Genomic DNA, 18,885 nt, shown 5'->3' with positions numbered 1-18,885 from the left:
TTGTGTCAGCAAATACAACAAACCAGGAACATTCTATTCTAACCTAAGAAAATTCAATTATTCTGACTCTATGAGAAGACCTGCTTCTAAATTTCTAGCCACTGACTTGAATTTTTAAAAAAATATTAGCATAAATGAGTCTGAAGGGAACCTAACCCAACAGCGGTCTAAGCTTTTAAAATGTTTCAAGTTTTGCCCTCCTGGCAGAAACACTCTGTTAAGCAGGCACTGCTTTGGGAGAATTAATCTTTTAGGAGGATTAAGCAGATGAAGGAGGGGATATACTTTTGAAATTACTCCTTTCTTCGGTGTTTATGTACCAGGAGAAAGTGGCAGACACCCCTGCGGACCCTGAAATTAGCCGTTGGAGCCATCTGAACAGAGAGGGAATGAAAACTCCCTGGTCCTTGAGTTTTCTCTCTTGATTATACTGTGAAGGGGGACAAGGAGGAGGATAAAAAAGCCACAAAAGCAGTTAATATCAAGATAAGAAATACTCATTTTTTAATTGGGATATTACAGTTGCTTTACAACAGTGTGTTAATTTCTAGTGTACAATGAGTGAATCCACTATACGTATGCTAATTTTTAATAATGAATAACCTGGAGAAGTTTGTAAACTTTTGGAGATACTTTTGGGAGCTGTGTTTTAAACTAAGACACATGTCTTTGTTAAATACTCTAAAGAATATTCATAATAGAAAAAAATCATAATAACTGTTTTCAGACCAATTGTACTATGTCATAAACTGTAAAAAAAAAAAAAAAAAACCCAATTAGTGAATTTCAAGTTAAGGTAGTTAAAAATGATTTCTTAACCAAAGAGATGGAATTCCTTTCTTTTTCTCAGTTAAGAAAACTGTAATCATAGTCAGACACGTCAAATTCTGTGACAAGTGTGGTTGGGTTGTAGGTGTGAGCAGCGGCTTAAACACCGGTGTAAGAGACACAGTTCATCTGTGAGAACTTGTGAAGCAGAGTAGAAGGGAGAGTAGAGGGGAATCCGTTTGTCTGTTAATTTTAATGCAGCAAGCTCAGGAAATCAGACAGCCAGGGAACTACAGCCATTCTTTTTTAGAAGTTTTCAGACTATTCTCATTATTTTGAGCTCAGTCTAGTTTATATTTTTCGTAGGAAACTGATTTGAAACAACATTAAGGAGGCAAATTTGATTAGGATTAACATACTGTTATTCCTGGAATGTTAAACTTTCACTATACATGTCTATTATGGATTAACAGAAATTAATCGAATGAAGTTGAGAAATACCTATTTCTATCTTGTTTCTAACACAAAAGGAACAATTTCCCCCAATACTGTAAACTCTACATGTGCTGCCTTTAAAATTTGACTTAATGCCCCTCCAAAATATTGACACTCTCTTTATCGAACCTAAAGAATTCTGGGATTAAAAACATCTTAAAATCATAACTTTGGATTCATAAATTTTAAGTTCTGGGTGTAGATGCGACTATGAGGCAACTTAAAAATGCCAAAACAAGAAAAGAGTTCATGTCCTATAGTTTATATTTTAGCAAGTACACCATCAAGCTTTTGCCAAAGGATGTCTAACATGTAGAAAGATCTTTCTGTGATTTTCTAAGGCAAATACTTTCTCCCAAACATGAAACCCCTCTATGTCTTTAAGTTCTCAAAGCATTTCTGTTTTAGATCTATCTCGAAGAGAGAGGAAATCACTGTCTACTTACCCAAGAGACATTTTTACCCTTAGGTGTCTTTAGCATGGCAGCATGCAGGGCTGAGGTGGCCAACAGCAATCTCACCAACATGGACAATCCAGGGAAGTAGATTTCAAAAGTCTCTGTTACCCAAATGCAAAAAGTTCCCTGGTTTGCCAGACACAGATATCATAAGTAAAAATAAAGATCACCTTCAGAGAGCCCATTTTTCTTCTCAGGGCTAAGCATGTAAACACGCACATCACAGATCACCGCTGTAATTACCCAGTCTATGGAGGCGGGAGCTGCTGCATAAGGGTCTTCTCTATGTCCACAAAATGGACAAAATCCAGAGTGCAGTATCCCCTTAAAATATACAACTTGATTCCAGGTGGAAATGTCCAAAGGCACAGAGGAATTCTTCCCTCCGCTGCTAAACTGCAACTCCCAAGGACTCCCCAAGAGTAAACAAAAGGTTGGCCGCGCTGACTGACAGTTACTTAGCAAGAAAAAGAGGGAAAGCAAGTTGAATTTAGGAGACTTTGTAGGTTAGCTGCTGGCGGCATCCATTTTAAGAGGCGCCTGACTCCAGGGCTGCCCGGGAGGATAAAGAGAAAGCGGAGCTCAGTTTCAATAAATAATACATAGTCTCAGGTACAGTCTGTGCCTGGTGGGACCTTCTGCTCAGCCTCAGCCAGGAGAGATCGCTCTGCGCAGCCCGGAGCCTCCCTGTGCACCTGTTGTTGGTGAGGCTGCTCCGTGCAAGGCTGGTCTCCTAACAACCAGGAGCGTTTGTTTATAAGAGAAAAAGAGAAGCCCCAAGAGGGGAGCAAATGAGAGGCCCCAGATGGAAGAGCAAGGCTGGAAATCAGTGCTGGTCCCCTCCCCTTGCTTCTGTGTCCTTGTGTCCCGTTTCTTTTTACCTCCTGTCAATCTAGATTAACTAAGCAGATCGAGGCTAAATTTTGCTACTACCAGTAGTGATTAGTTTGAGTTGACGAAATCGGATTATACAGGCAGGCCTCTGCCTTCTCCCCAGGCAAGCCACATCAAATGACTGGAAAGCTGCTGTCCTCCTCACCGGACTGGAGCATTCTGGAAGGTTCTGCCAGGGGAACTAGCTCACAGGAGAAAAGTTGGCTACCTGAAGCGGCTCAGATACAAACAGAGCAGGGTAAAACCAGCCATTTCACTCTGTACTTTGGTTTTCTTCCAAATTCTAATGTTCTCTTTGATGGAAAGTTAAATTAGTACAGGAAGAAAAAAATAATGCATAGCATTTTTCCATTTCATCAAAAATTTTATTCCTGATGCTAGATTTCTAATTTTTTTTAAATAGTTAAACTACAAAGGTTTACTCTATAGCACAGGAAACTATAGTCAATATATTGTAATAATCTATAATGGAAAATAATTTCAAAAGCAATATATGTGTATATGTATAACTGAATCACCTTGCTGTGCACCTGAAATGTTTTAAGCATACCTCAATAAAATATATATATTTAGAAAAAAACACTTTATTCCTGGCAGGGTAACTACTTGGACAGAGAGATGGAGGTCATGGGAGTCCATGGAAGGGGCTTCGCTGGAAGTCACTTTTCTTAAGCATCTATTATATGCAGGAATGGCACGAGGGAATTTATATAGTCTCATGCCAAATAATCCTGGAAATAAGTATATCACTTTAAAGAGGAAGAAATTAAGATTTAGAGATGTTAAATCCCTTTCCACAAAGATATGTTGAGCCAAAGCAACACTGTTTAGATTCCTCTCTCTGTGAAATCAAATGGCATCTGGATTTTTTCCTTTGGATCTTTTCCAGTATATTATTCTGTAATTTTAGAATTAAAATATTGCCTCCTCCCAGTTTTATTGAGATATAATTGGCATACAACACTGAAGAAGTTTTAAGGCGTATAGCATAGTGATTTAACTTACATATACCATGAAATGATGACCACAGTGACTTTAGTGAACACCTATCATCTCACATAGATACAAAATTAAAGAAATAGAAAAAAAGTTTTTCCTTGTAAAGAAAACTCAAGGGAAACAAAACCAAAAGTAAACTCTGTGTGTGCATGTGTATTTTAAAGACCATATGTTGCTCTTAAGTGTCTAAGAATTCTCTGGAATTATGGTTCTTACTCATCTTGAAAATAATGATGCTATAGGGCTCCTCATAAGAAATACTTTGGGTCAAATTTTTGTAAAGTACAAAATAGCTCAAATGGGGCTATACAGTTACCCATAGAAATATCAATGCAGCAAGCCAAGAACCTGATTGTGACTCTGCTAGACCTTCAATAGGTATGTCAATAATGATTGCTGACATTTATTGAAAACGTGGTAAGTGTGTTATCTTTTTGATCTTACTCAAAACAACTACCTTATGAAGTGGATTTCAAATGATTTTGGTTGAGTTAGTATAAATCAATAGCAAATTTTTTAAAACTCTGATATCCAATTAAAATGATAGATATGAGCTAAAAACTTTCCCCATTTAAAATCTGAAGAAAAATTAAAACAGACACAGGAGTAGAGATGAAAGGATTTTTTAGATGAAAATTTTCCCTGTAAGTCTCTGTGTGTGTGTAAATCTCATTTGTCTTATGATGCTAGAACTCCTTAAGGACTTGGTCTATGTCTACTATATTTTTTCTCTTCAGGGAAACAGTATTCATGGTTGCTCAATAGCTGTTGTTGACTAATTAGTTGCTGTTCCATTATGAATTTTAAAATGGTCCTTTGAATATAATGTTCTGTTATAATTTTTTTTTTACTATATAATACTATCAAGAAAGAGATAAAGCAATGTGAAACTTAGTGTTTTGACTAAAACATAAATGCTAGGGATTCCTTATTTAGATGTGTGTTTTTATAGTTTATATTTCCTAAAACTCATGAAGGGATGTTCAGCACAAGTTGAGTGTTGGAGAAGGAAGTTGTAGAAAAGTAAGACCAGACCATTTAACTCCAGACATTTAATTTTAGATCTGACTAGAAATATTTGATTTCAAACTACAACTAACCTTTTGTTCTTTTGTATCGTCACGGTCTGATGTTGTTATGGGTTGAATTATATTTCCCTAAAAAGATATGGTTAGGTTCTACCCCCCCGTACTTCACGGTATGACCTTATGTGAAAATAAGGTCTTTACAGAGGTAATCAAGTTAAAACGCGGTTATTAGCATAGGCCCTAATCCAAAATGACTGCTGTCCTTACAGAAAAGGGGAATTTGAACATAGAGGCAGACATGCATGGAGGGAAGATGGTGGATGACGTGCAGGAAGAAGATAGTCATGTGACTGGAGCAAAGCATCTCCAAGCCGAAAAATGCCAAAAACGCTAGCAAACGCCAAACGCTAGAAGATGCAAGAGAGTCTTCTTCAGAACCATCAGAGAGAGCATGGCCCTGCAGATAGGCGCATCTCAAACTTCTAGGTTCTAGAACTATGAGTCCATATATTTCTTACTGTTTTAAACTGCCCAGGTTTTGGCACTTACAGAAGGCCTAGCAAAGTAATGATGTCCATTCAATAATTTTTCCTTTCTTTTTCTTTTCAGTGACTTTCTGGAGTGTTCCAAGCTTCATCTATTAATTTCCCTACAAAATCCTAAAGGTAAGAATGTCAGAATTTTTAAAACTTGAGTTTTAGAGTATACCTGTATTATTTTACATAGCTGACTTCAATTTTCACTTAATTTGTGGATTATCTACACATTTCACATAGTAAGTCTCCTTAACCTACGGTCCTTAGATCCCAAGGAGTCTATGAGTAGAATTTAGGAAGTTCAACACCTTGAAAGGAAAAATTAACATCTTATTTTCAATAATAAACTTCAGACAAAATTTTGGCATTTCTTTCAATTATGCATGTCAGCAAAAAGCCATAATAGTGTTGGCAGTACCTCTGAGGCCAGCAATAGAAATCACAGATATTTTCATATCAGATTATAATTACTCCAGATATCTGGAAGTATGTCTGTCTTCTAGTTTATAATATACATGCTGAGTTATTTAGGGGAAACCTGCAATTTGCTTTGCAATTTACACTGACATGCATAAAAACGTTAGGATGTTTTGATGATGCAAGGCTGGCTGGCTGGTTAGATAGATATGTGATAAAACAAGTATATTAAATGTTACAGTGAGAATCTAGAGAGAGTACATGAGTATTCTCAGTAGAATCATCACTGTTATTATTTAATATGTAAAAATAAGTACATATTACCATATCAAAGATTTGGTTTTTAATATATTTTGAAAAGTATATCATTATATGATTAGCCTCCCTTGTAATTCTATAAATCTCATATTATACACTTGAAAGTACTGTTATAAGAAATAATTCCTAGGGATTTACCAGACAACAAAAGGGTCCAAGGCACACTAAATTTAAGGATTTCATCTATTTAGCCAATAGGCTATGTGAAGGTGCTTGTCATCACTTAGACCACCCTAATTATCCGAAAAATGCAAATCAAAATTACAAATAGAACTTACCATATGATCCAGAAATCCTACTCCTGGGCATATATCCAGATAAAACTATAATTCAAAATAGATAGATGCACCCCAGTGCTCACTGTAGCACTATGCACAATGGCCAAGACATGGAAGCAACTTAAATGTCCACTGACAGATGAATGGATAGAGACGACGTGATACACCCACAATGGAGTATTATGCAGCCATTTAAAAGAATCAAATAATGCCAATGCAGCAACATGGATGGACCTGAAGATTATCACATTAAGTGAAAGTCAGACAAAGACAAATACCATATGATATCACTTCTATGTGAAATCTTAAAAAAAATGATACAGCTGAACTTTTTCCCAAAACAGATTCACAGACTTAAACAAACTCATGGTTACCAAAACGGAAAGATGGGGGGAGGCATAAACTGGGAATTGGGATTAACAGATTCATACTCTCATATTTAAAATAGATAACCAGTGAGGCCCTACTGTATAGCACAGGGAACTCTGCTCAGGATACTGTAACAACCAAAATAGGAAAAGAATTTGAAAAGGGATACAGGTATATGCATAATTGAATCTCTTTGCTGTACACTTGAATCTTACCCAACATTATTAATCAACTACACTCCAATTTAAAATAGAAATTAAAAGAAGACAACAACGAGGTATCACCTCACACCAGTCAGAATGACCATCATTTAAAAATCTGTAAATAATAAATACTGGAAAGGGTGTGGAGAAAAGAAAACACTCTTACATTGTTGATGGGAATGTAATTGGTGCCTCCACTATGGAAAACAACATGGAAATTCCTCAAAAATCTAGAAGTAAAGTTGCCATATGATCCAGCAATCCCATTCCTGGGTATATATCCAGACAAAACTACAGTTCAAAAGACACATGTCCCCCTATGTTCACTATTTACAATAGCCAAGAAATGGAAACAACTTAACATCCACTGACAGATGAATGGGAAAAGATGTGGTTCATGTACACAGTGGAATACTGCTGCTGCTGCTAAGTCACTTCAGTCGTTTCCGACTCTGTGCAACCCCACAGATGGCAGCCCACCAGGCTCCCCCGTCCCTGGGATTCTCCAGGCAAGAACACTGGAGTGGGTTGCCATTTCCTTCCCCAATGCATTAAAGTGAAAATTGAAAGGGAAGTCGCTCAGTCGTGTCCGACTCTTAGCGACCCCATGGACTGCAGCCTACCAGGCTCCTCCGTCCATGGGATTTTCCAGGCAAGAGTGCTGGAGTGGGGTGCCATTGCCTTACTACCCAGCCATAAAAAAAGAATGAAACAATGCCATTTTCAGTGACATTAACAAACCTAGAGATTTTCCTATCAAGTAAGTCAGAAAGAGAAGGACAAATGCCACACGACATTGCTCACCTGCAGAATCTAAAACAGGACACAAGCGCACACATCTACGAAACGGACTCGCAGACGTAGAGAACAGACTGGGGAGTGCCGAGGGGGAGGTGAGGTGGGGGAGGGGCGAACTGGGAGTTTGGGATTAGCAGATGCAAACTAATATACAGAACAGATAAACAAGGTCTGCTATACACCACAGGGAGTTATACTCAATATGCTGTGGAGTGGAGCTCCACTCTTTTCCATCCATAATGGAAAAGAGTACGAAAAAATTATATGTATAACTGAGTCAATTTGCTATATAGCAGAAATTAAACACAATGCTGCAAATCAACTACATTTCAATGAAAAAAGAATTTCATCTGTAAAAGTATCAAGAGGAAACTGATAAACAACATTACTCCACAAAGGAAAAAAGAAAGCATATCTTTAAACTGTCTTATAATGACCATGTGCTCAAATAAAATTCTGATATCTGATAAATAATTGATTTATAATCTGTGATAGGTAACTACTGATGTTACATACAATATTCCAAAACTTAATGGCTTAAGTAACAACTAATTAATATTATCTCTCAAGGTTCTGTGGGGTCACTGGGCTCAGCTGAGGGGTTACCATTTGGGGACTCCAATGCGGTTGTGGTTGGATGGTTGCTGAGGCTGAGTCATCTGAAGGCTTGACTGGGGTGGACATCCCACATGGCTCACTCATATGCCTAGCAGATGACATTGGCCATCTGTTGGGACCTCAGCTGGGGCTGGTGACCACAGCAAAACATGCAACCTCTCCATGTGGCTGCAGTGTCTCATGGCATGCCATGTAGGTTCCAAGAGACAGTGTCCCATGAGAAAGCATTCCAAGATACCCCAGGGAGAGAGGCAAAGGTTCTTTCTTGACCTCAAAAATCACACAGCATTATTTAAACCATAGTTTACTTGTCAGGACTGAGTCACATTTCCAGTCCAGATTCAGAGGGAAGGGACAGTACAAGGGCATGAGTACTGGCCACGTGGCTCTTGCTGAGGGCAGAGGGGCACCTGTAGACACCAGCTACAACACATCCCAAACCACCACACACAGCTGGGTGAGGAACTGGGCATGTAAACCTGGGTTTGATGGGATTTCTGCTAGTCATGCTTACCCGTGTCTCCAACATAGCTAATTATCTAGCTAATTATTTCTCAAAGAGTCCCAAATGAATTCCTTTCCTGGTGAATTTCTTATTTTGGCCCTGGGTGGTGAAAATGGGGCCAAATATGTGATTTAGTACTCCCTAGTTCTCCATTATCTCTAAAATTCAATCATTCTCATTTAATTCCTTCAGTAAGAGAGATCTTTCTTGAAAACAAGATTAGTGGGGTTTTTTTTTTTTTTTCAGTCTTCGTACCCTTTCCATTTCAAAGATCAAGCATACTGCCAAGAACACAGAAGTGCCCTCAAAATGATCAAGCAATTTTCATCATCAGTAAATTAAGATGTGCAAAGGTCTCGTGGCCTTTGGAAGCTTTGGAGGAATACAATAGAAGTAATTATCAATATGAACTCATAACCCATCTCAATTCCCATGCCAACTCTCCTGGATTAATTTCTAGGGAGAGAATGGGAGAAGTTTTTATTTCTTGTCATGGCTTAGCATTTTCCTTTCGGACATATGTTTGCAATAAAGGATATGAGTTCTATTGTGCCCAACCAGGTATATCCCATAGATGAAAGATACTCCAGCAGATGAATCTCTTAACTGACCTTTTAGTAGAATTTTAATGAGCAGAAACAGATAAACTGTGTTTAACAAGTTAGACTTGCGTGTTAACAAGTTAGACTATAAAGAAAAAAAATGCTTAAAAATAAATGCCTGGTCCAGTTAATATAGGTCTTTCAGGGTCTGTATTTCCCCAAAGATTCCTGCTAAGAATTCTATAAAACATATTCTCATTGAGTTAATGAGTCTTCTTAATAACCTATATGACAGGGACTGTTACCCTTTTCATTTACAGAAAATTGCAAATGACCACTGGAGCACCCGGATCTGACCCTTATAGTCTGATGCCAACATCTGTCTGCTTGGTTGGTTGGTCCATCTTTCAGTTATAATAAGAACAGCTGACCAGTACTGCCACCCATTGTGAGACCTGAGACAGATTTGTTGCATCCCATTCTCTTAACTCACCTCTGATTCAGCCATGGCTGCCATTTACTCTGAGTCCTACTTCAAGCCCAAGCCAGGCAACTTCCCACTCTATTCAATGCATCAGTTCTACCAACATCTGCTCAGTCCACCAGCCTTCCCAGAAGTTGGTGGGGGGGTGGGGTGGGGCACAGTGGGATTCACTGCCTCTAGAGTCAACTGAATGAACAGAGGGCAGGAGCTGGTGAACACATGTTCCTGACTGCCATCATCCTGACAGTGGACAATTTAAGGGGAGGTTTTGGTACAGTTCTCAGGGAAGGTGGTGGAATCTAGTCCCCTTTGCCCACAACCTTGATAATGATCTGTAAAAATGTTTTTAAATTTATTTTTGGCTGCACTGGGTCTTCACTGCTGCATGCAGGCTTCAGTAGTTGCTGAGTGTGGGCTTAGTTGCTCCACAGCATGTGGGATCTTCCCAGACCAGTGATGGAACCTGTGTTCCCTTCATTAGCAGGTAGATTATCGACCATTGGATCACCAGGGAAGTTTGATAATGATCTTTAATATTGGTTTTCCTCATTCCTTATCTCCCAGGGACCACAAGCCCAATAGATTGCATACACTGAATCCTTGTCTCAGACTCTGCTTTGGGGAAACAGGTATGTTATTATATGTATCCACTCGAATCAGTGGAGAGAATGGAACAGACGTTCCAAATCTGTGAGTGTTTCTTCAGCAAATTCACTAAGTGAGCCCCTCGTGAAAGAGATTTTTGGAGATTACTGAGTAGCTGCAGCTTTCACATACAGGCCCTTTAGTAACCTTATTAGATAGTGGTCCCCTTGAGAGTAAATGCTTTGACTTTCAGAGTCATTTCTCACATTGTTCCCCAATGGCTGCCTGGCATTTAATAGATGCTCAATTAGTACAGGCTGACAAGTAAGTGGTTCTCCTTCTTGAAAGTATTACCACTTTATGTCCTATTCTATTAAAAATGCGAGCAGTATCTTCCATAGCATATCCTCCATAGGCAGTTTTCTCTTACTAAGCAGTGCTTTTTCCTAAACTCCAGCTATCCAACACTGATGAGTATTACTTCATAAGGACACATCTACATCTAACAATCAGACTCAAGCATGGCAGAAAGAGCAAAGATTTGGAGTCAGACCAGGGTTGAATTCTGACACCTGCATTTACAAAATATTGAAACTAGCACAAGGTAATTAACTATATTGGACCTGTGTCCTTACCCACAAAGACTCCAGTTATACCAACGCCACAGTTTTTGTGCACGTTTTACGAAATTATATGTAAAGCATGTTGAATAGTAAAGTACACGATGGTTCAGTGCCTGAGATCTACCTGCTCCAGGGTTCTTGCTTGGTTTTCATGATGTATTTATTGTGTGATCAATATATAAACCTGTTTGAGTCTTAGATTTCTTTTTTGTAAGGGAAGGCTAATATTAATAATTTTCAAATCTACCTAATGTGGCTGAAGCCAACATCAGATAAAATCATGCATGTGAAAGTTACTTGAGATTTGCAAAAGTGATGATAGGCAATGGAAGAAGTGCGGGTGACGCTGCCATGCACAGCAGTACAGTCTGTGCACTGCACAAAGGCCCTTCAAAATTAATGACTGACTCAATCATTCAACATAAACTTAGCAATATAAACACTTATTTTTAATTATGTTGAATACTATAATGAATAAATTTATGGACTACTGAAACATACAGGTTATAAAAACTTGGCTCTGATGATTTGAAACAGCTGTCAGAATTGTTTTGTTTAGCTCAAGTCAGGGCTTTTAGTATAACACCAAGGACTTTGAAGAGATCTGTATTTAGTTTAGATCAATCTGAGTGTTTTTCCCAATGTTTACTTTTTTATTTAAATAGGAAATTTTGTCACTTACAAATAGATACCCAACTATTGCATAAGAATCTCAGTTGCATTCATATTTTGTATATCTGGGGAAAAAATCATTTGGAAAGGGAACAAAAGCCAACCAGAATTAAGCTATTTTTACCATTCATTTATTTATCCCAGCATGTATTAAGCATATTTTTGTGCCATTGGCCATGTCTTTCCAATCTGAATATTACTGGTAAGTTGCCTAAAATTCTGTCAATAGGTCATGAGACTTCTTATGAAAATTGGTCATCCAGTGATGACTTATCCACTAAATGCTGACCTTTTGTGGATGACAAATTCTTCAAGGGCAAGAACCATATTCATCATTTTAATATATACTACTATGACATATTATATACAAAAAAATGTTGCCTGAAATGATAATACAAGTGTCTGCCAAGTGAACTTCAAAGACACATCCCCGCAGAGCATGCCGCAGAGAGGGCAAGGAAATGACAAGTGTCATAAGACAATGACTTTTCAAGCAAGGGGCTAACCACAGCTTCCTGCCCCCTTGGAGGGCCTCATCAATAATGATGTGTCATTGAGCAATAGTTGCAAAGCCATTTTCTTGCTCTTTCTGACTGAACACTGGAGAGAAGGGAAGAAGTGGCAATGAGGAAGAGTTAGGGAGGGGCTGTCTGAACTTCTTCCAGGAAGAACAGAACTATTTGTTTGTACCAGCCCTGGGACAGCTTTCAAAAACACAGCTAAGGCCATTCAGATTTCATTAATTTGGCCAATCAACTCAGTTAAAACGTCCTCGATAAGAAAAACGGTGAAGGAATGGCTACAGTGAGGATTCATGAGCTTTGCAAGCATCCTCCATTTTAACCCAAATTAAACAAAAAATTTTTTAATTAAGAATTTCCAGAAGCAATTAACTCAAAATATGTTGTGAAAAGCAGAGTGACTATCTTTGGCTACCTTAACCATTTTCTATTTCCTTTATTATAAACGCAATTTCATTTAAGTAAACCATGACTGAGGACTTCCCTGGTGGTCCAGTGGTTAAGATTACACCTTCCTCTGCAGGGTCGATGTGAATTTGATCCCTGGTCAGGGCGTTAAGATCCCACATGCCTCGCAGCCAAAAAAAAAAACCAAAGTATTTTTTTAAAAAAGCAAACAATATTGTAACAAATTCAATAAAGACTTTTAAAATGGTCCACATTAAAAAATCTTAAAAATAAATAAACCATGTTTTATGAGTAAAAATAAGAGAAACTAGGATCACCGTCTTTGTATTTCTTTCCTCCCTTCTGTCAACAGCCACCATTGCTCAGACTTTTATCCTCTTACTGCGTCATCTTGAGAATATCTGAGAGTGTGGTCCTCCTGAATGGGGTCCTCCTTTCCCCATCTGAATCCAACTGTCTAAGCTGCCGAAAGTGTCTTCAAGCTTGAGTGCCTCTGTTCACATCAGGGTAAATTTACAATGAATAAGATAGCTTCTTATTTCTTCCCACATCAAGTCTTAATCCAAATCCTGCATCTCTTGGGTTGCATGTGTAGCAGTTCTATGATTAGGCCTGCAATTACTCTAAGCAGTGACTGTCATATTAAGAACAATCATTTCCTTCTAATTAGATATGTGGATACACAAATCTTTACATTTGCCAGAAAATATCTATTTCTGAACAGGACTCAGGCTACACACTTAGATCCAGGATTTGAGCCAAAACTTATGCATAAATAGCCACATTATAACTGGTTATAGGAAACTGGTTCCCAGACAAATTCCCACAGAAGATCTGTCTAAATGAGGATAACAGTTTGGGGATTCAAAAACAGTAAGATTTTTTTAAAAAGAGATGCTGTTTTAGTCTATGTTATATACTATTAGTGTTATACACTATTAATCACTATAATTATATAATACTATGCAAATTATGAGTACTATCATTATATATGTACACTATTAATTACTATAAATACTATTAATATAAATTCCTTGAGGAAAGGGATTATTTGACTTATCTTTATATGCCCCCCAAATAACAGAATCTGGTATGTGCTAGGCACTAGATAAATATTGAACAAATGAATAAACCTAAACATAAAGCTAAAAATTAAATGTTTAATTTTATAGTGCATGAGATATTACACTTTAATTATCACCTGTTTTATGAACTGCTATATATACATTTCATCTCTCCCTTATATAATGCATCCTTATGTAAGTTTATGCAAAGATTTGGCATTCACTCTCCTCGGCTGATTATGTTTTTTCCTTGTTTTGTTTGGTTGAAAAGGACAGAGCCCCTGCCGTGCCCCCAAGAGGCGGGGTCTTGATTAAAGGATACATATTTGTAGGAACTCAGAAAAGCTGAACAAGCAGACTTTCAGGAAGGCTAGGAGCCATTTCATATCTTCAAACTCATGCCTCCAGAAATCTGTTTTCTGTACCCTGGGACGCTGACAATTCTCTCCTTTTCATCTCTCTCTCTCTCTCTATATATATATATATAGAGAGAGATATAGATATTTATACACACACATATACACACATATACACTCTTCATCACATAGCTTCTGTCTCCTTATAGTACTGGGTTTACCAAAATGTTTGAGTTGTTCATGTTATGGAAAAACTCGAATGAACTTTTTGGCCAACCGAATACTTACACTCAAAATGTTGGCTTGGCCCTGAGTCCAAATGACTATGACTCTCATGCACAACAATTTTTCAGCTCTTGCTTCCAATGCTAACTGAATCTGTGTCTTCCCCACTCAAATTTCTAAGCCAAACTTTTATCTTGATCCAACACATTTTGGCTGCCCATTGGGGTGGGGTGGGAGAGAGTATAGTTCATGTGGGTCACAGAGGGCTGCCCTGTGGCAGGAACAATGAGTTCAGCAATTTCACAACATCAAAGGCTACAGGCTGGCAAGGACGTGATTGACATTTCTAATAAGCTGACATAATTATTCACTTCTTTATACTGTTTGTGACTTGCCTGGTGGTTCAGGTGGTAAAGCATCTGCCTACAATGCGGGAGACCTACGTTCGATCCCTGAGTCAAGAAGATCCCCTGGAGAAGGAAATGGCAACCCACTCCGGCATTCTTGCCTGGAAAATCCCACGGACAGAGGAGCCTAGTAGGCTAGAGACCATGGAGTTGCAAAGAGTTGGACATGACTGAGCAACTTCACTTTCACTTTCTTTCACTTTATATTGTTTATATCCGTTTCACTCTTTGCTTCTAAGATTAAGTTATTATGAAATTATCTGAGTTCATTGTGTTTTTGCCCTAAGTATGCAACCATTCGAATATTTTATATGAACCTGAAAGCAATGCATGGAACACTAATGTTCTGTATTTATGATTAGTTATTATTTGGAATGACTATGAAATATATTTTAAAACTTTGACTTAATGACATTTATGGAGGATTGGCCAGGAATGAAGAAAAGTTGAATCATACATTCTTGACTTAATCTGAACAAAGTCTCATACTCTGGTTGCAATTAGGTTCCATACTTTGAAATCAGAGAAATCAGTTCATATTACTACTAATAAAAGCTGATGGGGAAGCTTTACTCAGAAATTTAAAATCTTGAGTTTACTTGGGCTGCACAGCAATTTTTAGACGCCATTAATAAAAACACTTATTATGTTAGTCTAGGTTTTACAAAAAGCAGAGCCATTATTTAAAATAAATAACACTGAAAAACCATTCTTGCGTGGGAGAAAATGAATAGACTTTATTTTCCTCACGCAGCAATTCATTTACTATGAGAAATCTTCTCTCTGCATGCCCTTCCATCAGTTCCTAGGAGCTGATCTTCAAAAACACGTGTCATATCTATTGCCTGATTGAGGCTAATCTCTCCCCTTCATGAAGAAGTACTAGCATTAACAGGCACATCAGTACTTACATCTGACCCTTCAGAGCTCTAGCAGTTAACTATGACCTGTACCCTGAAATCTAACCACAGATGAAACTGTACCAGTTCTAAATGAATGCCATTTTCTGTAGGTAGTAATGGAGCAGAGATGACAGGAAGAAATCCTCAGTGACTTAATGAGTACGTAAAATGCCATGGAGAAGTGCCAGTCTCATCAAGGACTTAAACAGGTAGAGTAAATATAAAATATCCAATCAACTCAGAAAAAAAGTCAAATTGTTATCTCATTTTTCATGAAGCTCTAAGATAAACAGAACCCAAATCAGGGTCTTTTAAGAGTATTTTTTAATCTGATTATCCTGCCAATCATGGCTCAAGAGTCAAGTTCAATGGAAAAAAAATAGTGCAATAAAGGAGCAGACAAGAAAAATCAGAGAAGTATCCTCCAGCAGTGATGGCTTTTCCCTTTGAAATAGAGATTCATTTCAAAATTTTTAGTGCTTCTTGGTCTGTAGAAATAATAATCCTATTATTTTTAAAAGGTAATGAGTACATTATAATCATAGGTCAGAAATGAAAGTTCTATGAAATTGGTTGTATCACGAGGGATTGATCAGAGTGCCTTAAAAGAATACATTTTTAAATCAGGAGAATTTCACTGAAGTGGAGATCTGCCCTATAAGATAAAAAGTACACAGATTTCTCTTTTAGAATGTTTTGTGATCCCAAAGGAAGAGAGGTCATGACCAGTGGAAGCTTTGACCTCCACACCCACCTTCAATCAGACAAAAATTAGGCAAACTTTGCTGAGAGTGCTCAAATACAAGATCACAAGTTCTAGGGTCTGCTTGTATTGCTGTCTTATTCAAATCTGCAGAGTAGAAACTTTTTTGTGTTGGTTTCTGCTGTACAACGAAGTTAATTGGCTATATGTATACATATATCCCCTCCCTCTTGGAACTTCCTCCCCAACATTACTCCCATCTAGGTCATCACAGTGCCCCGAGCTGAGCTCCCTGTGCTTTGCAGCAGCTTCCCACTAGCTACCAGTTTTACACATGGTAGGGTGTATGTATCAATCCTAACCTCCCAACTTATCCCATCTTTCCCTTGCCCGCCCTGTGTCCACACGTCCAGTCTCTAAGTCTGCGTCTCTATTACTGCCCTGCAAATAGGTTCATCTGTACCATTTTCCAAGTTTCCACATTTATGCATTAATCTTTCTTATTCCTCTACACTTTAGGGCGCCTCTCTCCCTTCTCTATTTTTTTAGAGCTGAAATTTATCTTCATCAAAATAAATGGACAGGTCAATTTACTTCAGCAATTTCCTTTTTAAGGAAAGCTGTCAGTGTGACCCACCACACACTGTTGCCCACAGGATATCCTATTTCTTTCTGTGGCATCTACAATGATTTCACAATGAGAGGTCAGTGAAAATCCCCAAAAGAACTTTCTAGAAGTACGACATCCACATTATATCTCTCATGGTAGACATTTACCAGAACTGTGTCTGCTCGGATCCAACAGTTCCAGTAAGGTCAGTGATACACAAGGAGAAACTAATGGCATGAACCAATCAAGCAATAAAAGCTGTACCTTAGGAGGAGATAATATGTTATTTTACGTTAGCTCTTTTATTGATAGACTCTTCAGTGTTAACTGATTCTTTAAACTTCAGTGGTAATTCAATATTATAATTCAGTAAGTTGTCAATATTTACAGAATGTCTGAATAAAATCTTAACTGTCATTATTAGTTACTTAGATCAATTCAAATATTGGTCTTTACTCTTTTAAGTTAGTAATGAGTTTAATAACAAAACCAGAGATATACAGAAATAGACAATTACAGGCCTTTACTCTTGACAAGTTTTTATCAAGCACTAATTCTACTGGAAAGGCAATTCTGGATTTTTCCTACAAACTCCAGCTGCCATTAACTTCCTGGTCCATAATCCCTGTTTATATAACTGAGAAACATTATCACTGCTAAGCTTGAAGATGTTCAAGCTTTACTTTCTAAGATTTAACCACAGGAAAGTGCGGATCATTAAGAAAACCATATGATCGTGTTCTTTGTATGTGTAAAGATCATCTGTGGTTTCTGCCATCTTGGATGTATTCTCTTTTCCAGAGACAAGATATAGAGTTTCCTTTGGAAATTCTCTTCCTCTATCATATGCTGGCTTGACAGGAGTCTGTCAAGTTTTCCCCTATTCTGGCCTGAAAAGATCCTCTGTGGTCCTGTCCCCCAGGAATGCGAACCTTGACACAAGCCAACTTGAGATGAGTTTTACACTCATCTCAGAAGAAGGGTCCAGCCATGATTTCCGACACTTCTATCCTGATTTTCAAATGTTCTTTGATTCTCCGAGCTCTCCTCAAACAATTCTATGTACAGAAATCATATTGAGAGAAGATCAAAAATTAAATGAAGATGGGATACAGATTCTAAGGGTATGGGATGGTTCCAAGGATCTACATTTCTTGGACAAACAACTCCAAGAATTCTTAGGCCAGTGATCAGAGAACACACTCAAAAACATCACTGTAAATTGCCAATGAATTCTATGCTTAAATGAAAAAGAGGTGATTTCTGTCCTGTATCACTAAATTACCTTGTGCTGTGCTTAGTTGCTCAGTTATGTCTGACTCTTTGTCAACCCATGAATTGCAAGCCTGCCAGGCTCCTCCATCCATGGGGATTTTCCAAGAAAGGATACTGAAGTGGGTTGCCATGCCCTCCTCCAGGGGATCTTCCCAACCCAAAAATCAAACCCAGGTCTCCCACATTGCAGGCAGATTCTTTACCATCTGAGCCACCAGGGAATTCTGACTTCCAGGCTCCTCTGTCCATGGAATTCTCCAGGCCAGAATACTGGAGTGGGTAGCCATTCCCTTTTCCAGGGGATCTTCCCAACCCAGGGATTGAACCCAGGTCTCCTGAATTGCAGGTGACTTCTTTATCATCTGAGCCACCAGGAAAGACCTAAATTATCTTAAGTTCTCTTTATAAAGCTTTGGAAAGTGATGATTAATACATAAAAGTGTGTTACCTTGAGAGAGAAGAGAAATTCTTGATCTTTTGATTGATTCTTTTTTTAAATTTCCCCTCTCCTGCCATCCTGCTCTCACCCCTTTCAATTGGAACCCTTGAAAATCATGAAGAAGCTTCTGTTCCTGATGACAGTGTGTCCTATTAATCTTTGTAGAAAAAAGGTTTCGATCTGCTCCCTTTGAATGACTATCACTTTATTTCATAGTCTTGTATCTGCTCAAAAGAACAATCTGATTTTTCTGATAATGAAATGACCAATGAGGACTCACTGATTCATTTGGGGAAGCTTCAAATAATCAAAGACCATCAACCTCCGCCCTTCACCCCCCAACACACACACACACAAAGTGAGAAAGAGAAACTGTAACATACTC

The 18,885-nt window shown here is 38.1% G+C and overlaps 1 protein-coding gene across 4 annotated transcripts in view; it reads right to left on the bottom strand.

Moving 5' to 3' along the window:
- The window catches only part of CACNB2 (calcium voltage-gated channel auxiliary subunit beta 2), a 421,050-nt gene that overhangs the window by 244,828 nt on the left and 157,337 nt on the right, over positions 1–18,885 (bottom strand). The gene's annotated exons all lie outside the window — the stretch shown is intronic.

This window comes from Capra hircus, chromosome 13, assembly GCF_001704415.2.
Source record: "Capra hircus breed San Clemente chromosome 13, ASM170441v1, whole genome shotgun sequence".
NCBI classification, from domain to species: domain Eukaryota; kingdom Metazoa; phylum Chordata; class Mammalia; order Artiodactyla; family Bovidae; genus Capra; species Capra hircus.
The sequence above is the reverse complement of the archived record's forward strand: the minus strand, read 5'-3'. Positions and strand labels throughout refer to the sequence as shown.